The 24,597-nt window shown below is 37.8% G+C and overlaps 1 protein-coding gene across 3 annotated transcripts in view; it reads right to left on the bottom strand.

Moving 5' to 3' along the window:
* Window positions 1–24,597, bottom strand: part of LOC140227048 (galactosylceramide sulfotransferase-like) — a 173,213-nt gene that overhangs the window by 128,410 nt on the left and 20,206 nt on the right. The window contains exons 2-6 of one of the 3 annotated variants that reach the window (XR_011901013.1): window positions 21,381–21,435; window positions 18,254–18,438; window positions 4,450–4,586; window positions 3,554–3,700; window positions 2,428–2,814 (exon numbers count right to left, since the gene is read on the bottom strand). The gene's annotated coding sequence lies outside the window, so the exon portion shown is untranslated. Of the gene's footprint in view, window positions 1–2,427; window positions 2,815–3,553; window positions 3,701–4,449; window positions 4,587–7,182; window positions 7,252–18,253; window positions 18,439–21,380; window positions 21,436–24,597 lie in introns of those variants that run through there. The other 2 variants (XR_011901012.1, XM_072307481.1) reach the window with 2 other exon arrangements.

Here is a 24,597-nt window from a genome sequence, read left to right as displayed (position 1 = left end):
ATACAACGGCAAGCCCTTGGGAAGTGCCCAGATCACCCCTACCCTTACCGTCGTGGTCCCAAAACAGGTTAACAAAACATGCATTATTTGCCCAAGCAAACTCAGGTGTACATGCATGTAGAAAGTAGTTTTGCCGGGTGGTAAATAAAAACACTTTACTTTTCATGATTTTTGTATGGTAGAGACACTGCTTTACAATAATCATATAGTCAAAGGGGTACACATTCAAAGGCAACCGAGTGGAATGCGTTCAAAATCATCCAATCCCCAGGGCAATATAGGAAACATGCACTACCATAATAATAGCACGAATATGTTCCAATTTTCCATGCCTTCACATAGTCGTTACAGTTGTACAAAAATTGTCCTTTTGTTTTCAATAAAATGCAGTATAATTATAAGAAGAAAAATTGCTCTATATTTACCATATTGTCAAAAGGGTGAACATTCACAAGCAATCCCTTGGGAAGTGTCCAAAATTACACCTCCGCTCAAGCCCCGTAATTACAACACACGGGTACTATGAACGCAAATACCGACGCTCTTGGTGCATGGTTTTAGAAGTAGTTCCGGCAATACAGCTACACACTTTTATATCAATGAATGTCGTGGAAATGATAGAAGAAACATTGCTTCACAATATCTATTCAGTAAGAGGATGCACATTAAATGCCAATCCTGTGGGATGTGCCCCAAAGTACACCACTCTCATGGCAATATAGAAAACATTGAATATCATTAACGCGAATATACTATATGTTCCATACGTACATGTTTTCAAACTTCGATCGTGCTGTACATCACGGGCACTTTTGTTTAAAAAAAAATGCATTGTAGTTCATAGAGAAGACATCGCTCTACAATCTTATCCATATTTTCAAAAGGGTGAACGTTAAAAGGCAATTGGGAATGGTCCAAAGTTACACCTACGCCCACTCCTCCTTGATACTAAACACAGATATTAGCAACTCAAACACCGTTGTTCTAGCGTGGACGGTTTTAAAAATAGTCCCGGCAGTACAGCAAATACACTTTTTATCAATGAAAAGTCATGGACATGATAGAAGAGGCTTAACTTTACAAGATCTATACGGTGATATGCCAAAAAAAAAAAAAAAAATACTCCACCCTCACGGCAATATAGAAACATATAATATCATAACGCGAATATATATGTTCCCAACGTACATCTTTTCAAAATTCCATCGTGCCGTATAGCAAAGGCACTTTTGTTTCCAAGAAATACAAGTAATTAATAGAGGAGACATTGCTGTACAATTGTCAAGAGGGTGAACATTCAAAAGGAATCCCTTGGGAAGTGTCCAGATTCACACCTGCGCTCACGCCCCCTTATTACAAAACACAGATATTAGCAACGTTAATACCGTTGTTCTAATGTGAACGGTTGTAAAAGTAGTCCCGGCAATACAGCAAATACAATTTTCATCGATGACAAGTAATGGAAATGATAGAAGAGACTTAGCTTTACAAGATCTATATAGTGAAGAGGGTGCACATTAAACGGCAACCTTGGGGGATGTGCCAAAAAATACTCCACCCTCACGGCAATATACACTCTAAAAAAATACTCCTCAAATTTGAGTAGAAACTTGTCAAATTTGACAAGTTCTCCGCATCCGAGGGGCACTTACAAGTTTCTTATCAAAATAATAAGTACTAACTTGTCAAATTTTTGAGTCGGAGTTCTTCTCAAAATTTGAGGAGGAACCTTCTCATTTTTTGATAAGAGTGCCTGCTCAGAATTAGTAGAAACTTGTCAATTTAACAAGCACTTCTATTCAAAATTAAGCTGGCAACTTCTCAAATGTTAAGAGATTGCCTTGTTAAATGGAATAAGACACAGACAGAAAAGCATGCATACATTCCAACACACACACATTCAAGAACACAATATCACGTGGTCTTTTGAAAATTTTTTAGTCGAGTTATACACTATGTAATGATACTTGCGTGGTTCTTCATGTGTGTATGGCTATACCCCAACTCATATTCAGCGTGCCCTATTTCAAATTTGTCACATTGTGTTGTAAAGATTACTTTAAGTGGGATAAAATAAGATATCTATCATAATGCAATGAAATAATTGCTGACATCTTTGTCTATTACAAATTTAACTGTCCCTACAATGTGTTGAAGTCACACAAGTTAAATATTCCAAACAGTCAAATGCCATTCCACATCTTTCATTCTTTTTTCTTATGTTTTTCATTTCCCAAAGCCAAATTCTCTGTGTGAAAAGCTTTTTCTTCAGTCCAAAAAGATTTGAATTTGATAAGCAGAGTTCTCTGGATATTATTCTCTTTACACACTCTCATTTCATCAAATTGATGGTGACAAAGTGGCAAAACACGGCTAGAGAAGCAACATGGGAAATGTCATGTACTTTTGATTATTTCATAAGCAAGAACTTTATTTGAATTTTGATTCTAAAATCCTGCAGACATCACAGGTGTCGTGAAATTTATAATTTATAGCTACTGAAAGAAACATTAAGTCTAGTGGGCTGTAGATATCCAAGGTGGTGGACAAGCTGTTCCTCGCCTACTTTGCGGATTTTGTCCATGCTACCATAGCAGGTCATCATAACGCAGATCTTGAGGTTGTTCATGGTGTGTCCTGGTAAACTGAAATTGTAGGCTACGGAAAGTCCTGGTGTTTGTAGCCTTATGGATTGAAGATGTTTTGTTGTGCAAATGGCCAGTCTCCATTTGGTTTCTTCTATGTAGATTTTGTAGCTGGCTGTACATGTGATCGCGCAAAGGTCTCCAGGTACACTGGGATGTTTGTACTGATCTGTGGATTACAAAATGAATATGTAATGACAAATAAAGAACATAATAATGATACAATTGTCCACAATAGCATTGTCCACAATAGCATACTAATACTATTGCCTCAATGTAAGATATGGATTTGACTTGGACATCACAGAAACTTAGCCATCAAATACTTCATACAAGCAATATCTAATCGATTATGCTACTTTACAATCATTCTGTGTTATTTGCATAAGAAAACAAACAAATGGAAAAAATGAAACAAATATTAGAATATCTACCAAAATAATTATTTTTTTAATCTTATTATTATTATTATTTTTTTTTTTTTGCAAACGTATGTTGCACTGGACTGACATCTGTGTACTAACATATGAATGTCAAATGTTAAATGATCATTGAATATTTTTTTGTTTTGCAACTGCATGACCGTATACTGAAAAGAAAAAAAAAAGGGAATAGTAGAATAAAATGAAATGAAATGAATGAAAGTATCTAAACTCTTGGGACAATGAACAGGCCTGGTAGGGAGTACAATATATCTTGGTCTACAAAATGAACAGCTGCATCAGCCAAAATTTTAACAAATTTTGAGTTTCCCTCAAAATTCTTCAGTAAATGTGAAATAACATGTCTTAGACTGAAATAGTATGCTTGTGGAGCATTTAAGTACTATAATCACAAATCAAAAAAGAAAAATATTCAAGTAATTTGGCTGATCCGCCGGTTCCATTTGCAAATAACAATATGCTAACCTGTTTCCAATATTCCATACTAGTTGAGGTAGTTCCTCCAGTCCACCTGCTTCTCGGCGTATCTCAGGATATCTCTGAAAATCATGGCCTCTTTGTGATGAGCTGTTGGGCTGCCTGGGGAGCCAAGATTTCAGAATCCTGTCCCACCTATATTTTAAGTTAAAAATTTGTAGACCAGGAAAGCACTATGTATTATTATGAGCAGGTTTTAACTTCTTCACTACAGTTAAATGTACTGAAATATGTAAATGAAATGAAAGAAACTTATCATTTAACATCAGACCTTGATCTGCAATTTACTTACTGACCATGTTCATCTATCAATTTGTGATACATTTTCACATGATCATAATCACTAAAAATATGCGAGTAAATATAAGAGCTTTATGAGCTACCTACTCACCTTTCATGGGGCAACATGCATGGTATTACGTTCCTCATCTACGATTAAAGATATCAACATAAAACATTTTATAACTGTTTCCTTTCTGGATCTGATGACGATGTTTCAAGCCTTGCCATTTGGGAGAATGGGGCCTCCCCCTATTCTGACTATGGGAATCCAACATTCAACACACAGACACAATCTGGGATATCCTACCCCTTTGGAAGATGGTGTTTCTATTTACATTTTTTTTTTTGGGGGGGGGGGCAAACACATGACGACAATTACTGTTTGATCATGTTTGGTTGAAATCCATCATCTAGTTTTGCAGAAGACATAATGTGCAATAGAGCATGAAGGGGGCAATGCTAAACATGAATGCCATAAACAATCATCACTTTACTTCCAATATAGTACAAGAGATTTAGCTTTAAAGTACAAATCATATACCATCCGGTCTATGTCAATCAATCAGGGAAAATGTTGAAAAAGATCCGCAGTTGGCACTTACTTCTCAGTACGATGTACTGCCCTGCTTTTGCACCTTTCTTTCATCCAAGATACCACTTGACTATTGGGATGATCATGGCAGCTTAACCATGCAGTTCAATTTGGCCGTCGTGTCCTAGTCGTCTTCCTGCAAGTCATCTGCTAACCAAAAATTCAACTCAATGTCAGGTTTGAAGAAAGTTGACAAACTTTTATGAAAAAGATTCAACAAAAGCTCACTCATATTTTGCTTAAAATAGAACTGAAAGTAAGCACAGGAGAATACCACCAGTCACACTAATTACACTGAATAAAATGTACCGAAACTGCAAGTAAATGCACAAGAAAAACATACACAGCCCAGTCGCTGTAAGTAGCGCTGTATCCGCACAGCGTACTAACAGCGTCTGGTCGGGCTAAAGAAAAACCAAGCCCTGCAGTTCACAATGGAATCATTGGCAAAATCTGAACAAGGAAATCAAGGACAACTATAGTACTTTCAACTGTATCTAACCTACGTGCATGAAACAAATTCTAGCAAGTTGTATGGAAACCCTGGACTTTCTTCTCACTTCTGATGTACACCACCCTGGAAAATGCTACCCAGGACTATAGAACTAGTACCGTACGTAGGAGTAGATGTACAGTATGTAGTTCATCGTGGACTACATGCAAAGACGAACATGTACAATATGTTGATATGCAATAGCACATCACAGTTCGGTACATTGTATTTGTAGACCTGTAGGTTCTTGATCTACAGTGTAGATCTACCCTACTTAGGAACCTGGTACTCTAGTCTCTGGCTACACCCCAATGGTTACACATGTGTCGCTATATGAATATTACAGCCAAACCCAAAAACTATACAGTTCTAGATCTAGATCTAGACATCTAAATGTTAGACTAGGTCTAGACATAGAGTAAGATCTAGACAAGGATTTCTAGATCTAGGGTCTAGAACTATATTTCTCTAGGCATATTGAGGACCTAGATTTTGTTAGATCTTCTAGAACTGTAAGGTCGACTACTACGGTACGGTATTAGACCTTTGAAGACTCCTAGCTAACACGTTAGACTCTAAAGTCTAACTAGTTACTAGTCTGTCTATTATAAACACAAATTGTACATAGACAATCTGCTGTAGACTAGAAGTTAGGTACCGGTACCGGTAGGCCTATATTCGCCTATATCAAGAATTCAAAAATCCGGCAGATACAGCTAGGTACAATGTGTAGGTCTAACGGTTAGGATTTAAACTAGAGTCTAAACTCTAACTTAGATCTAGTGTAATGGTCTTGATTTTCTACGTAACAGTAGGCCTAGAGTCTAAATGTCTAGATGATAGGTCTCACGTTGACGTTAGATCTAACAGTAGGCCTACAGGTGTATGGTTAGATTCTAGTAGATTCTACTAGAGCCTCTGGCTCTAGATAATCTTAGTAGAAATCTAGATCTATAGAAAGTCTAGTATAGATCTAGGTAACGTCAGAATCCTTAGTTTTGTTAGATCTAATATTTTACGCACTAGATCTAGAACCTAGATCTATAGTCTAACAGTTAGATCTAGGCCTAATTGGAAACTAATCAGATCGAACAGTTAGCCTACAAATCACAATGCACGTAACTAACGTTGGATCTAGTAATGTATTTTCCAACCGTTTAGAGGCCTGCCCCGACTACGTAGACCTAGAACCTATTTAGTATTGGCCATGTACCATACGTAACATGTTAGAGTTCTACGTTTCTATTATAAGTGTCATTAGACTAGAAATTAGGCCTAATTTCTTTTGAATATCAGACATAACAACTCAGCTGTTATAAAGTTTTGGCTTGTTCCCTCATCGTCTGGTTGGGAATTGAAGTGCTCTAGGCCCTACATCCTACTTGACTAAGACTAACAGTTAGAACACTGCAATTTATTGTTAATGTTAGAACTAACGTTAGACGGGATCTTTAACGTTAGAAATAGAAGTCTCATGTGAACTGTTAGGCCTGTTTAGTGTGATAGTAATACTGTTGATTCCAACAATACTCCAATAGTTACATCTAACGTCAACAGTTAACGTCACTGGTAGTGGTATATGATAAGCATACTTAACTTAGCCATGTAAAAAGGCACCTAAACTAGTGAACATTAAACCTAACACACGTAACAGTAACACCAGAGTTTTAGGTAGAAAACCCTATCGTGCCACAGACGGTCTGATATAGTATACTAGTAGTAATAACGACGTAGGCCCTAACGTACGTTTGAAGTAGGATACCGATACTAGAAATAGGACATCTGTTAACTGTTACAGTACTGTACGTCGTTACTCCTACTAGAGGGTACGTACTAGATTCTACTGTAACTGTTAGGCCTAGTATCCTAACATTAAATGTTAGAGTCTGTAACGTTAGAATCCATAAATTAATACTACTAGTACTGATCTAGATCCTCTAGGGAACAGTAGGGCCTACTAAATGTTAGAATTTCTAGTAGACACTTCGTTTACCTGGTACTGTGGTAGGCCTACCGGTACAGTAGTTATGCAGTATGGCACCATCAGCAGGCCTGCCATGTTTGTTAACAGATACAGTGAAACCTTGCACACCAGACATAGACAAAAATACGTAAAAATTGCATTCATTCCTTTCAAGAGACAACAAGAGCAATCTGATTGATATCTATATATCCAACACTATTCATTAGACTCAAATGTTTTGCATATTTGGTCTTCAAAAAGATGATAAGAACGGATTAAAAACTTACCCAAATCACGTTCGCGAACATCATCTGCAGCCAAAGAGATTTTCCCCAGTGACTGCTAGAGTGCGGAGTCTGTACGCCCTGTACTATTGTTTTGTGAGCGCAAGGGGAGCATGGATGACAACGAGGCGGTACAACGGTAGGCTCACCCCTCGTGCTAACACGCTAGCAAAGGAGCAACCGAGGAGCAGCCAAAATCAAGTGCGTACTCGCGTAAAAGTTGAGAAGTTCGCGTAATACGCGCTGTAGAAATGTATACATCAAAGATAGTAGAGATAATAAGATATGAAGGCGCGCGATAACAATGGACACAAAATGGCTACCCTACATGACGATACAAAAGAGAGCTAAGTACAAACTCAGTACACCTAGGAACATCATTCATTTCCAAAGGTAGTGGTATCTTTATTATCTTAAAAAGATTTAAAAATTATAGTCGTAGCTTTTTTTCGATGAAGGGGATTATTTTGAAGAACGAGATTTTAGAGTAATAAGGATTATTTCGTGGAGGTAAAAATTTGGCAACAACATGATCTCACAATCAAAACGCTTGATAAACAACAACAACATCTGCAAAGACAGCGCGTCTCAGGCAAAGACACACATCACCTGAGACGCGCTGTCCCTGAAGCCGCTGCTGTTGTTTGTCAAGCGTCAAGGCAGCGCGTCTCAGGTGATGTGCGTATACGCTTGAAGACCGCGCGCTGTCCATTTGTTTTGTACAGGATTAGCGCGCACTTTCGTGTCTTATCTATTAAGCGTCTTTGGTATACATAGTACGCAAAGTCCGCCATTGTTAAGTGAGCTATGGCGGCCCCCATGAAATCACTGACTCCATTGTAGAGTCCGCCCTCTAGTGGTGGGGAGGAGAAAAATCTCTTTGTCTGCAGCCAAACTTCCAGGATTAGCGAGCGAGCGCAGGTCACTGCGCATGCGTGCATTACTTACAAGTAAACGTGATACCCGGCCCCAACATTGACGAATAAAAACGCTCCCTGCCAATGACGTGATATGAGACGGCCTTCTACTCAAAATTTCGGAGCAACACCAGACAAAGTTTTGGAAATGAGTACAATTCTACTTAAAATAAGTAGAACTTCTACTCAAAGTGAGTAGTTACGACTTAAAAATATTTGAGATGGTGTTCTACTCATAAAATGACAAGTTTGTTTTTAGAGTGTAGAAAACATAAAAAATTATATAACGCGAATATATGTTCCAAACGTACATGTTTTCGAAATTCCATCGTGCCGTATAGCAAAGGCACATTTTTTGTTTCCAAAAATGCGACTAATCCATAGAGGAAACATTGCTCTACAATAACTACATTGTCTAAAAGGTGAACATTCAAAGGTAATCTCTGGGGAGGTGCCTAAATTTACACCTACGCTCACGCCCTTTATTACAAAATACGGATATTAGCAACGCAAATACAGTTGTTCTAGCGTGGATGGTTTTAAAAGTAGGTCCGGCAATACAGCAAATACACTCTTATATAAATGAAAAGTCATGAAAATGATAGAAGAAGATTTGCTTTACAAGATCTACACATTAAAGAGGGTGCTTATTGAAGGGCGATCCTGTGGCGCGTGCCCCCAAAATGCCCTTTATCCTCTTGGCAATATAGAAAACATACAATATCATATAACGCGAATATTATATGTTCCAATCGTACATTGCTGTCAAAATTCGATCGTGCCTTATAGCAAGGGTATTTTTGTTTCCAAGAAATGCAATGTAATCAATGCAGGAGACATTGCTTTACAATACTTACATAGTAAAAAGGGGTGCACATTTAAAGCGGCCCATTGGGAGGCACCCAAAGATACCCCTCAACCCCGCGTCCCCATACGCAAAACGTGCATTATGCCAATGTGAGTACTGTTGTTATGAATGTACTCTTACAATTACCGGTAATTTGCATTTTAAGTAAATTATTTTTGTACGACCAATTCGAAAAGGCATCCATCGTGTTCATTGACCTATAAAACATAACTTTATACATTTAGATCTTTAAAATTGGATAACGGGAAGCTGAGATCTGTCAATTTTCTCTCATTACAGGTGCTAATTTGCATATTATGCAAATTTTACTATTTTGCCCCACTGGATTTTTTGAGACTTTTAGTATGGTGTTCAGGAGGCCTCAGCGACTTGCACTGCAGTGAAATTCCTACTGTTGCAATTAGTGGTGGGTTACCCCCTAAAAAGCGCTAGATTGACTGGACTATTCTTTTCCATACATGTAATATGCATTTACAAATAACATTTGAAATTTCCTGAAATTATCCCCCAAACATAGCTATTATCATGTGAAAACGGCTTTCCAATACACCAATTCCTTTAAAAGTTACACGACATTAAAGGGGATAAGGTTCAATAGGTTTTACAGCAATATTTAAGGGTTATAATGTCTCCGCGCGCAATTGCGTAGGTTCTGTATGTGGGGTTTGTTGTAGATCACTGCTATCTATTGATCAAATCTCAAAAAATACGGTTTGAATGGAAACAATGTCATTATCGTTTTCAAATTCCCAGTGACAGGGCATTTAATCTTGTTGCTTTCGCGTGGCCTTTCTTATTATAATATACAAGAAGTAAATTTGTTATTGCTTTCAGCAATAACAAATTTGGGCCCGTTTATCTATATCATGACGAACTTCCGGAATAACGAAACTTTGGGGGAAAAAAATGAACCTTCGGAATAATAAACTGTGACCAATATTGTTATATTGTACAAGCTTTAACGCCGACATCTATTAACCTATACTTGCACTCTTTGAAAGGAAACACGCCAACAACCAACGACACAACAGGAATGGAAACAATGCCATTATTGTTTTCAAATTCCCAGTAACAGAGCATTAATCTTGTTACTTTCGCGTGGCCATTCTTTCTATACAAGAACTAAATTTGTTATTGCTTTCAGCCGGCAGCAGTATAGCTTTCGATGGTTTGTGATATCATTAGAATTAAAACATTGAGCTCTCCATAGCTGACAATTGTAAAGTAGTAGCCCGCCAAAGTTGGATTACCTTTTTTTTTTTGATACGCACTGTATAACCTGAAAAAAAAAAAACAGATTTATTGGGTTTTTATCAATTGTACATTATATAGCCACTCAAATAATGATGTATTGTCTGAGTTAGTCTTCGTACACCACTTAATTACCAACTGCTAATAATAGTCGTAATCTTCGTTGTAATATTAAACTAGAAATGTCGCTATGACGACTGGTATGCCTCTGCCATAATGCATGATTCTCCTAATAGGTCTATAGTACATGTGGACAATGTGTGATTACATTTTCACAAAATTGGCAAAATATTATAATGGCATGTTTGTCACAAATGTGTTGAATGGTCACCTTCCTTGACCTAGGTTTAATTGGATGAATAGGAGAGCATGTATTTCACTTGATCTTTGACCTTTGACCTATCGTAGATTTTTTTTTTTTTTTTTGGGGGGGGGGGGGTGCACGGGGACCATTTCTGAAGAATTTATGATGTAACCCAGTATGGGCCGACATGAACTACACAGATACTTCCCTTCATTTTGTTATGAAAAAATAAGATAGCCATGTTTCATTTTAAACTCTGAAAGGCCATTTAACAAGTTCTTTATTTCTTAGCGCTTTTAGCATAAGATTCTTCTTTTTTTTTCACTTTAACCCGTTGAGGACGGTTTGATTTTGCTACAACACGCATTTCCCATAGACACCTGCCAGAGTATACTCGGGACTCGTCCTCAACGGGTTAATCTTCCAATAAGAGGAAACTGTCACGTAATTTTTTTTTCTTTAACTTTGTAATATCAGATAAGTTGTGATTAATTTCACGTTCTTGGAGGGAATCCAAAAAGACAAGAAACTGTTCATATGGGAAGCTGAATTGATTGAGTTTGGTAACACAGAATAGAAAAAAAAAATTTTTTATTTCATATAAGGAATAGAAAGTGTAATTTTTCTTTCTTTCTTCGCCGATTTCGATGAGATTTGATAAATAGATAGCAGTGACCTACAACAGAACCTACGCAATTGCGCGCGGAGACATTATAACCCTTAAATATTGCTGTAAAACCTATTGAACTATATTCCCTTTAATGACGTGTAACTTTTAAAGGAATTGATGTATTGGAAAGCCGTTTTCACATGATAATAGCTATGTTTGGGGAATAATTATAGGAAAATTCAAATGTTATTTGTAAATGCATATCAAATGTATGGAAAAGAACATTATAACCAAATTCCGTATCTTTTTAGAAAAATGCTAAAAAATATAATTCCTTCCTTAATATTTCATGACAACATCTATTTATCCCATCAAATGGGGTATCAGCTTGTAGGAAATTTGATTCTCTTCAAAATGATACCATTTTTATGGTAATTTGTTATTCCTAAATAAAATTATTCAAAAATAATCCGTCTCCTAGCAACGGGCGGCGCCCATCTTAGAAATATGCAAATTAGACGCGCGCGCAACCTTTTTTTCCCGCTGGCGACAACCGGATTCGGAAAATACAGGTTCTGACGATCTTCGAACATATCGTAGAATTTTTTTTTTTTTTTTTTGGGGGGGGGGGGGGGTGCACGGGGACCCTTTCTGGCTGCTAGACTAAATCTCTCCCCAGTGTAAGATAAAAAAGAAATTCAGTCGTGTCAAATGTTATGCAGACAAGATAAATTTTTCGTATATGGCAGCAAAAATGTTGATTTTTCTCTCTAAATATACACAAATGCGTGAGAAATGTGTAAATTAATGTTGTAATAACAGCATTTCAGCTGGGTAACCAAGAAAAGCGAAGTATTAGTCGAAACCTTCGGAAGCACTACAATTTCAGAACTTACAAGGTCGTGGTTGTTTCATAATTGGATTACATCGATTACAAAATATCGGGCCACCACAACATCAATTTCTCACGAGAGCTTGTTTTACAGGCGATTGGATACTACAGTAAGGCTACGGTCACAACTCAGAGCGGCGACCGACCGATTTGTAGCCTGCTCGGTCGCTGCTGAAATTTTGGCACCGCTCAGCAGTTTTTGGAGATGCTGAGCAGGCTGTAAAATCCTAGCGATGACCGAGCAGCGCCCTGTCGATTTCCCGTCGGTCACCGATCGATTTCAGTAAAATTTTGGCGAAATGTGGGGATCTGCAACGAGCAGAGTCCGAACAGTCACCGAGCGATGCCCCATCGGCAACTGGACGATCTCCCACCGGCCACAGGCCGATTTTTACGAAATTGCTCAGCGACCGACGGGTGATCGATAGGTCATCTACCGGTGACCCGTAGGCATTTAATGAATGATAAGGTAACCAAACCATATTTTACTACGTCAACATATCGACACTAACTTTTAGCTTTCATCTCTTTTGCCCCGAAGTGGTTGCCTCTGACTTCAATGTCCCTCATGTCGGTTGCCGAGATGTTGAGATGCTGATATGTTGGTGGGGTTTCCTTGCCTCTTATCCCTCCCCCTGCTTCTTCCACATTGCGCTAGATTATCTTCTCCATCTAGGCCCTGATTTCCTTCAGTGCCTGGTAGCTGTCATTTTTATCTTAACATTTTTAGTCCCCAAATCGTTCGACGGCGACCGCTCGATCTAGGTTTTCTTCTGTGTTGTTGTCATTTTTGTCTCTATTATTTTTGTTCCCTAAATCGCTCGGCAGCGACCGCTCGATTAGGTCAGTACCTGGGCGGTTCCTGCTCGGACACCGAGCGTATTTTGGGCAGCGAGTGAAAACTGGTCGGTCGCCGCTGAAATTTTAACCCCGCGTTAAAACTTCAGCGGCGACCGACCGATGCCCTAAAAATCAGCGGCGCCTGGTCGGTCACTGGTCGGTCACCGGTCGTTCTCCGACCGGTTTTAGCTAAAAACTCGCCGACCGGTCGCCGAGCAGGCTGATTTTGGGGGTTGTGACCATAGCCTTACTGCTTGGACACGATTCGATCATCACAATCATATAGCAGCGTTCTGCGTACTCAGCCAATGAGCAGGGAGGGCTCTTCAGGAATAAAAGTTGGTATACCGACTTATATCATTAAAACTATTTTTCACACTTTTGATCTCAAAATACTACAAAACAACTCACTATCCAGGCAAATCGCGTCAGCCAGACACGTTTCTCTATAGAGCTTTTCAATATAGGCCCTATCGCCAGCAATTTCGAATTGGTGAAAGATAAATTTTGAGCCATTACATTAGTAGGACCTACGATGCTTTTAGCTTTAAATTTTTGCAGCGAAATTCTCATATTATATACAGGACTGGACGGGTCAGCAGATAGCGACTGAAATTGTTGCAAATTGCGCACGGCCTACCACGTAGGGCCTTAAAACGATGCCTTACAATAGGATTGCAATGTGAAAATCAATGAATGATCTCCACAGTCCATTTATTGATGGGACAATACTAACGTAGTCCTAACTCAGTACAGACAACAAACTACAATGTCTTTTCTAACAATGTGACGCATGACACATTATAGGATGTAATGGTACCATGATTTATCCAACTTGGCTTGCAAGAATACCTCAATCTGTGCATTTTAATGTAGGCCTAACCCTGGCCTTGCAGAATCAAGAAAGTCCACTGTCCTCCATCTTTGTACCAAAGTCTGATAAAGGGCTACCCCGGAGGCCTGTCAAAGAACAAAGATTACAGACAAGAAAGGCTGCAGAATAAGTGTTGCTATATTAGACGGTTCCTCAAGATCACGGACCCTTTACACCTATAGCTACATGCGTGAGGTTTTGATCGATTAATTTTTTTTTATTGTATTCATAAACAAACTGTGATCCGCAGATTTGTTTTTTTCGACCTACTTAAACACCTATTACAGATGAGTACAATAGTAATTCCGGTACCCTTGCACACACACACACACACACACACACACGCCGTAACATGGCCACGCGCAGCGGAGGGGGGGGGGGGGGCAACCCCTTCTTTTTTTCAGCCCCTCTTTCTCTCCCTTTAGACTTGGATACTTCCCTCACACACACGCACACACACACACAAATCAGTAAATGAAAAAAAAAAGTCGCATAACAATTGCTAAATAATCTAGTTTTTTTTTTAAAGCTTTAATTCCAGTTTACAATACATCGTCCATGGCCATTGTTTTTGTATATTTATGTGTTTATTTCTCTGAACCTTTTTGATCGAAAATTTCCAACTAATCCACCGGGAGTGAGAAAAAAAATATCTATATAAAAATTTCAAGTCTGCAAATTAGTACAAACCCTCTCTCCTGTGGGAGGGGGACACCTCCCTTCAACACCCCTTCCCTTGCCCTGTCGCTGCATTCCACCAGATGTTGAACATAATATTCTTGCCTTCCCCTAGATATACACGTAGCAGCGTACGACTCTCCTTACAAACATAAGGCCAGAAGGAGGGGGAATACTGTAACAGTAGTTGAGCTGTGGACAGGAAAAACTGAACACAGCACTACAAAGGCCTGCTGCAAACAGAACGCGCTGTTGACATCAGCTTATATACGCATAACCGGAAAATGTAATTTGTACCGTTCTCGACTTCTCCATGACTATAGGCAATCCTGTATTTTTCTTATCTGATTTAAAGACACAACCGTCTGGTTGATAACTCTATGCTTTTATTTTCAGGTCAGCTTTTCGTGTCAGAAGATCACGGACAACGGTGAACGGATGGACTCGGAGAAAATTGTAAGTTGTTAAGAGTCCGTACTCTGATGTGGTTGAAGGTCTGGATGAAAAGGGGGATTGCATGGTGTGAATCAGAATTCTTGGCTAAATAACGGCTGTGATATAACATGCACGAGTGTAATAGTTACGTAATGTTCACTTCAAACAGGATGCTTGAACACACACACACATGCGCACAGAAACACACACTCATTAAAAAAAAAATAACCTCAGGACCTATTGTAAAAACTCGTTACACTATATGACGTCAGAAAGATATCTTAAAAAGGAGACCTCTGGATGATTTTCAGATTTTTACATTTGAACAACTATAAATTAGTTATACGGGGTACAGAGTTTCGAATTTATAGTGATTGGGACGAAGGATAAGAATGTTTTCGAAATTTATTATTTATATATTAATATATTTTATTATTTACAAATTGCAATGAACAAGGATGATGACATGGCAGCCTCATCATAAGAATGCATGAGTTGGGGCTCAAGGAAACAGAACAAAAGAAGAAGGCATGCATAGATTATACACAGGTGAACTTGCAAGCAAGTGGTGTTGTAATGGAATTACGCTGCCACATTTCTGATATATGCGAGGCTCCTATGTCATTGACACTGTTCAGTGTAATTTGTTTAAGGTTTTTCAAAGTATTGTTTCTCTGCTCAAGAACCTCAATAAATTCCACAAATCTATACATGGAACTATCAATTTATGTATCACATGATATAAAATTATGAAAATCGTCTCGAATGCCCCTTTAATCAACGTGGTATGAGATGAACATATTCAGGTGACGCACGGCACACTGTTTTTTCCACACAAAAAAGAAAGAAAGAAAGAAAGAAAAAGAAAAGAAGAAAGAAAGAAAGAAAGAAAGAAAGAATCAATTGAATTAAAGCCCAATCGTCGCGACTCTCAATACATGCACCATTATTGAGTAATGGTACCACAGAATTTGTTCTCCCTGTCCTGTAATCCCAGGTCAATCCTTCACAGATTTGTTCAGTTTATGCCTTTCTTAAAACGCAAGAGATTCACCGAGATACTCCTTGCGTGGAAAAGTAACACGATGGACCTCTAAGTAACACGATACATCTAAAATTACAAACATTAATGTACAATATCTTCCCCTTTGTCATTCTACGACAATAAACCAGTTCTCTATAAGGTCGATAGTGCAGTTGCCAGGATTCATCACCAGCTATATCTATATTATTCCTGAAGTGAAAATGTGAAATGATATGTTTCTGTTATCAATAATTATTGTTGTATGTAGTTCCCTGGCCAAATTTGGCTATGTGTGCAACAATAATTAAAATCAGTAATGCAGAAATCTCTGTGCTGATCCGAGTTATTTAGATAACCTCTCATTTTTCAGACTTTTACATTTGAACAACTATTGATTAGTTATGCTGAGAACAGAGTTTCAGAATTTATAGTGATTGGGATGATGAATAAGAATGTTTTCAAAATTTTTTACATATTGCAATGAACAAGGATGATAACAAGGCAGCCTCACCATAAGCATGATAAGAATGCATAAAATGACAAAGAGGCCATACACGCATAGCTTTTGCCCTTGTCAAAACGAACGAAAGTCATCAAGGGATACGTCTTTGCGTACTGTATTATTTATTTCTTAATTCTATAACAAAAAAAAAAAGTTCACAAGATTATTGTGTGTCGTCAAGAATTCATCACCATTTATGAGGTAATATCTTTTTAAATGGAAACTTGATGCACGTTTCTTATATCAAATTTGCTGCAGCTATGATAATAATACTGAATGTATAATTTGACTTTTTATTGACGTTGCAATATCGGTTAAAGCCAGATGAATGGCAATTTCTGTGCCGATCCGATTTATATAGGTAGAAAGCGGGTACTCTTATCTATCGTCAGTTTCCTCTTTTTACATTGTAGTTTAATGCGAAGTATAATGCAATATTCTATGTTTCGTGTGTGACCACGCACCACAAAACTCATAAGATTGGTCGCATAAGGGACTATTGTCCATACACGTGAAACTATTTGGCGGGTATATACTAGTACACGTCAACTGACATTTTCCCCCCTTTTTTATAGGGTGATGTCGTTTTAACTTACAGTTACTTCTTTTCTACCTATATCTCTGAAGAATGGCCGCACAGAATTAAGTATGTTATGCGTACTTATTTTTACTTCTTTTGTCCAACCCATGTTTTCACTTTCATTAGTTAGAGGATGGTGAGGTTTGCCCCGATCATGTATAATTTTTCACGATATATATATATATGCATCACTGTAACGTCGGTTAAATTTTGCAAGACCCGATACCACGTTTTTGGAAGCTTAGGTCCATGCATCATTTACGTGGTTTTCGAGATAATTCAGATATATAGTAAGCACTAATAAAATGATTTGCCCTATTATGAATCTTTATCAATTTATTATTGATTTAAAGGTGATATGAAAAACAGACATTTTCCGTATAGAAACCAAATGACTTATTTGCACGGCTCCAGTATCAAAAGATGCAGCCTCCTAGAGGGTTCTTGATATCAGGTTTAATGAGGGTGTTTCGCTGCACCCCTGGTTCCTCTATTATAGCCTAGCTATCCTATCATTTGGCTGGTTAGATTTTAAACTATGTTTGCAATATCGATTTAAGTTCGTCCATGTATGTGATCTTTACAAATAACAAAGAGTGAAATAGATAAACACATCTGTAAAAGTTCTGTCACAACGTTAGTCGGACACAAGATAAGATTGTCATGTTATACAGACCCATGTTTTTACATAAGTAAGTGCAATATGATCTCACCATGGTAACGAAATCAGCTGGAGTAAGGTCTCCCAATGGTTTGCGCATAGAACAGTACGGATGTGTGTGTGTGTGTTGGGGGAGGGGCAGGTGGTGGGAGTTGTAGGATAGGCCCAACAAGGCAAACGTTACACGAACACCACCGACCGCTTTATGCGGCACGCTTCATATCGACTAATTCTTACGTAATAGCCGGCAACGATACAAAAGAAAACAACCGACAATAGTCCGTCATATTATTTGCCAACCACACGCAAAGACATCTGTCAACCATACGAAAAAAAAAAAAAAAATCAATCCTCAAAACGTCTCTATATTCACTCCTCTAGTATATAGTATTTGTATTGAATGGCACGGTTGATGACTACATAAACTATACCTCTATAAGTAGCAATACATACATATTTATGTATGCATAAACCCTATTATGAGGCAATTTACTTATTTCTTCTAGTGTGCGATTTCCTGAATCAGCTATAACGTTTGGTATCGCCTCGACCCTTTAAAAAAAAATCTTTACAACATAAAACCGTGCACGAATGTTTGATGCAAGATTTCAAGACAGGAAATTGATGGTATTACTCACCCTAGCCCAAGCAAGGAGTACACGAGAGCAATGCGGCGTCAAGGCGAATCCTCCGCTGGAACTTTCTGTCCGTTAACCGTCCAGAAGCTCGTCTAGCCAACTTCTGCTTGAAAGGATGTATATATAGACCGACTGCGGAGACATTGTTGTGGACGGCTTGTGTATAGCCTTTTTGCCAGGCGGCCCTAATATAATAACGAGTATCGATTCGTCCTACCTCAGCTCTCTACACCCATTTGTTTGTAAACGTGCACAGAACAATGGTCCTATAATGATGGTCTCCTGTATTTGCTATTATAGCATTGTTTAATTTGTCTTTTGAATCGTAGATAGGCCTACATGTACTAATAAAGTTTGAGCACAGAATAACACTTGCCTGCTCGTCTTCATGTTGCATAATCACTTACCTGTTTCAACTAGCCGTTATAGATTCAAGCAATAGTTGATAACATTAATTGACTTCCTGTTACATTAACGTATGTAAATTAAGTGTAGAAATAAAATCACTCAATCAATTAGAGGAAGGAACAGTTTCGTTTTTTCAACGCATTATACTCGACTTTAGATGAAAATGCCGAACAACCCAACAACAACAACAACAAGCTGGTGAACAGAACAGAAAGGGCGACTAGCCAATGAAAGATGAGTGTGTTCACCGCGTTCACTATCTACCAAACACACATGCGGAAGTACTCGTCAAGCCAATAACGATCACTTCCACCCCCATAGCATAACAGACCTTGTATACTGTACTAGTGCTTGCCGACTGCGTCGAAAAATCCAATGGTGCACATTGATGATCTCAACCTCCCCTCTGAAGTGGTTCCGATCGATACTACCCTGTAAAAACATCGGTGTTAGATTTAACACCACGGTTGTTAAATCTAACACCGATCAAACTTCAATAAAGGACCACACCCACAGGTGTTAAAAATGCACTGTGATGGTGTTGAAAAGTGTTCACCTGACACTTCGTGGTGTTAATTTGACACTGTACCTGGTGTTATTTTGACACTGTACTGGTGTTAATTCAAAAATGACACCACATGGTGTTGATTTGATATTTGCTGGTGTTAATATCAATGGTTTAACACCCGTCCAGCTTCAATAAGGGACCACACCAGCTGGTGTTACTTTGGTGTAAATTTATTTTCACATTTTTTCAAAATCTAGTATTTTAATGTAAAATTCTTGATCGTCTTGTTTAAATTAAAAATCAACAAGAAGTGCAGTTACTAAGAAACTCTTCAAAAAACAGTTTAAAATTTGGAAATGACACCCGTAGGTGTTAATTTAACACCATAAATGAGCACCGAAAATTTAACACCAGCTCGGTGTTCACTATTCAACACCGGAGTTTTTGCAGTGTAGTAATATGAATTTCGCTATGATGCACTGATTGCTCTTGGCAAATGGTAATGTAATGTGTCAGGTCTTAAATAAGCATTCTCTTTGAACAACATGATAATCCATGATTTACTTTGTGTAGGGCACAGACACAGTAAAAAAAACAAAACAACAACAACAACCCAATAACAAATAAAGCAATAATAAAAACGTTCCAAGGGCAAATTTGACAAAGTAATGCCTGTGCTGTATTCCATTCAATATTCAATAGTAGATTTATTTCCATCATCAAAAAGAAAAGAAAAGAAAAAGTTGACATAATCCAAAGAGATAAAATTTTTTTTTTCATTTCTCTTACACTCGTCTGATAAAGGATTTTTTTTTTAATACAATATAAAGTATATATACGAATGATGTCGTAAAAACAGAAACAATGCACTTTGCCATGGCAACAAAAATAGTAAATAATCAAAATGATGGAAAACCATGTAAGACCATGATAAAAACAGACAGACAGACAAACAAACAAACAAACAAATAACTTAGAGGTGTACAGTAGTCATATATTATCTTCAACATTTTAAAACGGCCATCCAATTCACCGAACTGGAGGTGTATACACAAAATGTTCTTCACATAGGGTTTTCGTCTCATTCTGATATCGGGTGTAATCTCAAGATTTGATAGAACTTAAGAGTACGATATATTCGGTACTGACATCATTCTGTCCTTGGCCTTTAGCTCTTTGAACATAAGAAACGGTGATAATAGAATTACTTCTGCGTATTCGTCATGTCTGCATGCAATATCATTTGCCTTTCCGTTTCGTTTTTGTGCACTTGCCTTGATATTCATTTTTATCATCTTATTTCACATTGGTAGCATTCATTCAGCGAAATCTCTTTTTTTCTATTATGGGTCGCATCACAGAAATATTATGAAGAATAAGTGCACAAAACTAAATCATTGGAAAATATCGAAGATACAATGAAAAGTACATGATGTCAAACTATTGAGGTTAAGCATTAAAGCTTCCAAGAATTTACAAAAAGAATTCAATCAAGTTATGATGATGCAGTTTAATATGGTTTCATTATTCTTCCAGTCTTTACCACCCCGTGAGCAGTATATAGAGTATAGTTTATACGATTATCAACTTCAGATCAGTGAAAACAACAACAACAACAACAACAACAACAACAACAAAAACCATCCGGATTTACATTGGTCCTCGGGTACACGTTTCAGTCAAACTGTTTCTCGGAACGCCGTTAAAATGACACACTTCCTTTGGTAAAGGTGCGGATAATCAGATACCAGGAAGTACTCTGGGTGGACGACGCACACTGAAAGGGATGTCGTTGCTTCCCGCCACTTTTCAATTGCACGCATTGTTATCGTATCATATAATAAAACGCGTTAAAGAAAAAAACAGTAAAGACTACTCGAGATATTAATGGTAGGCCCTATTCTAACATTTTAGCATATTTTTTTTCTTCTCTTTCTCTTTAGTGTCATATTCAACTGCAATCAAATTTGATATGACAGAAATCGTATCACTTTCAAAATCTTGAAGTCATAGCTAATTATTGCTATACTTTGTGACCGTCAATTTGGGGGGTTGAATCCAATTAAGAAGTAATCGCTCGCCACGTAATCACAATTCTAATTTTGTTCTTTCAGCCTCTGTACGTGCTTCGCTTTCTCGTCTGATTAACAACTTTTCTTCAGAAAACTATTCAACTTCAAACTCGACAAGGTAATCGTATGTGGTACTCACACTACTCTTCCACTTCTCCAACAGGACTCCCTCTGTAGCCCTCTTATGAATTTTCCTGTCGGTGCAAAAAAAAAAAAAAAAAAAAATAAAGCCCGTGATTACAAATGAAGTCTCCAACAGGCCATCAACATCACAATGTGCACTCATGTACACTATGTACACTATCGGCATATGCACGCATGCAATTTAACACGCTCACATTATTTTCTAAAACACGTCCACACAACAGTCAAAACACACTGTCAAACCCGCACCAACAGTCTGCTTACTCTTCTTGTCAGTCTTTGCTCTATTTATGAAAATATGAAGGGCCAGCCGTGCAGTCTGGTCGAGAAATATACACAATTGCCTTCGTTTGCTTTCGAATGTTCATTTGTAAGACCATTCCATGCTGAAGTTGGATAATTAAGTTGGAATGTGACGTCTTTTACACCAAATTCGGAGACATTTGACCGGGGGGGGGGGGGGGGGGTTCTAAATGTGATTTCATTTCTGCCAAAATAGATGCTTCATTTCATTTCATTCACTTTATTTTCATTTCCAACAAAGAATATAAGTGTCCTAAATATATCGTGCAAAAAACAACCCCCCAAAAAAGCACACACAAAAAAAAAACCCAAACAAACAAACAAACTCCCGACAAACATATGGCCCGAATTCACGAAGGTGGTACAAATGAAACCATGGTTTAAATAATGGACAAAAACCGTGGAGCGCCAAGTGTCGCACGGAATATTTCGTTACGAAATCGGTCATTTCGTCGACAAAATGACCGTTTCGTTAACGAAATTATAATCATTTCGTGGACGAAATGTTCATTTAGTTACAAAATGTTGTAATTTCGTTACAAAATAATAATTTCATCGACGAAATGACTGATTTCGTAACGAAATATTCCATGCGACACTTGGCGCTATATGGTTTTTGTCCATGGTTTCATTTGTACTACCTTCGTGAATTCGGGCCATAAAATGGAGTCAAAATGAAATTCACAGATAGATACAGACTGTTTTTCAGCATTGCTCCATTCCTGGGTCCCGTTGCATAAAACTTTTTTAGCAACCTTAAAAAATTCAGGTTGGGATTTGCCCAACCTGAATTTTTTAAGGTTGCTAACCTAAGAATGTAAAATCCGTTGCATAAAGACTCTGGTTGGCAGCTTCCAACCGGAATTTTGTGATTCCAACCGGAAAAAAATCCGGTTGGAGTTTTATGCAACGGGCCCCAGATCTCCCAATCTCAAGCATTGCATAATATAGTGGAATTAAGCCTCTATACGGCTAGACACCTTTGCTCATAGCTATACCCCTATCTATTTCCTATAGTCTTATTGACAAATGGTTAATTAATTTTTATCAAATTATGTTACCATTGGTTATTCATATACATTATAAAGCTGGTGTTGTTGCTAGGAAATGGCACATTCAACTAAAGTTTAGTGACCTCTGACCTACAACGTCATTATTTCTCACAAACAACACATTGCCGTTTTTTATTTCTATTCTTCTCGCCGAATAGATTATAAAGACTACCACTGCGCATTCCCAGTTGACTTTTGATGGCACAGTAATATGGTATTTTTAGCCATAGTTCAGTAACCTTTTATCTTGAGGGACTTGGCCACCTCAAGTGGCATATAGGGCTCACACGGGTAAATAATTCCCCATAGAGACGTGTGTTTAAAAAAAAATGTAAAATAGCTGAGAGAAATGAGGTGTTTCATCTTCGGTAACCTGAAAAGGTGAGGTATACCCTTTCATCTATCAAATTTCCAAGGGGGGGGGGGGGGGGGGTTCTTCAGCTCAAACCCTGTCCAAGGGTTCGCAAAGCCAGACTACGAGTTCTTTTCCTCAAAAAATCATATATTTTCTGTCCATGCACCCAATCAAATATAGTCTCTTCAAATTCCATGAGAAAAGCTTTCATCTTCCAACCAAAATGCAGTGTGTGGAGGAATTCATACTCAATATCTACAGCTATTCAGTTTTTTTTTCTTTTTTTTTTTTGCCAAACTGCATTTCTGATTTTTAATCAATTTTTCTTTATCTATTTCAGGATCTTTGGTACGATTTTGTGATGCGGTCAGGGATATTCCATTATACACCACAGGCAAGGTATCGAGAACAAAAACAAAAACAGTAACAACAACTGAAACCCCCAAGATATCCGCAGATCTTCAGCGCTCACTTCCGAGGCGCTCTTCGACTGCTGGTAATGATAATGATAATGATAATGAATAACATTTATATAGCGCTTAATACTGATGTTTCTAAGCGCAACAATCCGGAAAAAGACAAGAAAAGTATAACATAAAAGTAAAATACAGCATTATGTACATATATATGATACAACGACAGCAACAACAACAACAGAATTAAGGTTGTGTAAACAGATAAGTTTTCAACAATAACTTGAACCTATCAACATTTTCAGCATTACGAATATAAAGAGGGAGTTTATTCCAAAGAAGTGGGGAAATAACAGAAAAGGCCCTATCACCGTAACGGGTACAGGTGCGGGGACCACGTGATAACTGGAGAGTGGAGGAAGAAAGAAGAAGTACATCCAAGGAGCTTCCTTGAAGCTCCTTTGTACATCGAGGTAAAATGTTATGTATGTTGTTCATTCGCCGTGTGCTATATCAGGTAAATGTAAGACTAGTCAACCGATTAACTCCCTTCACCATCTATTGAAGCGCTCCACATTGTTCTCGATAGAAGAGATAATTGAGCCAATTGTTATTTGCTATACGGGACTTGTCCTAAATCGATAAGCTATTCTAGCAACGATGCCAAGAATCAAACATTTTTATTTTTATTCTTTTATTTTTTTTGGTCTTCCCCCGTGAACTCCGTTATCTTTTACAGCTGGGAACTATAATCAATGAGCATTTCGTATAGTACGTGTTGGGATTAAGGTGACGATGTGTATTATATCAAAATAGCTCTTAAATATCAAAACAGTGTAATTTCGCTTTGAATAAAATAATTTCACAATAGCCCCCAAACGTTTTGTTCTGCTTATCCTTTTATGTCTTCATAGAAAGAAATGTATTTATCTTTTTTTTTTTTTTTTTTTTTTTTTTTTTTTTTTTTTTTTTTTACTCATCGTTATCTTGACAGGTGTATGGGGGTTAATATGCATGACTAACTGAATGTGAATGCGGATGTTTCCTTCATTTTATTTCATTTTTTTTTTTTTTTTTTTTTGGTGGGGG

Source organism: Diadema setosum, chromosome 4, assembly GCF_964275005.1.
Source record: "Diadema setosum chromosome 4, eeDiaSeto1, whole genome shotgun sequence".
NCBI classification, from domain to species: domain Eukaryota; kingdom Metazoa; phylum Echinodermata; class Echinoidea; order Diadematoida; family Diadematidae; genus Diadema; species Diadema setosum.
Note: the sequence above shows the minus strand (reverse complement) of the source record. Positions and strands in the feature narration are given on the sequence as shown.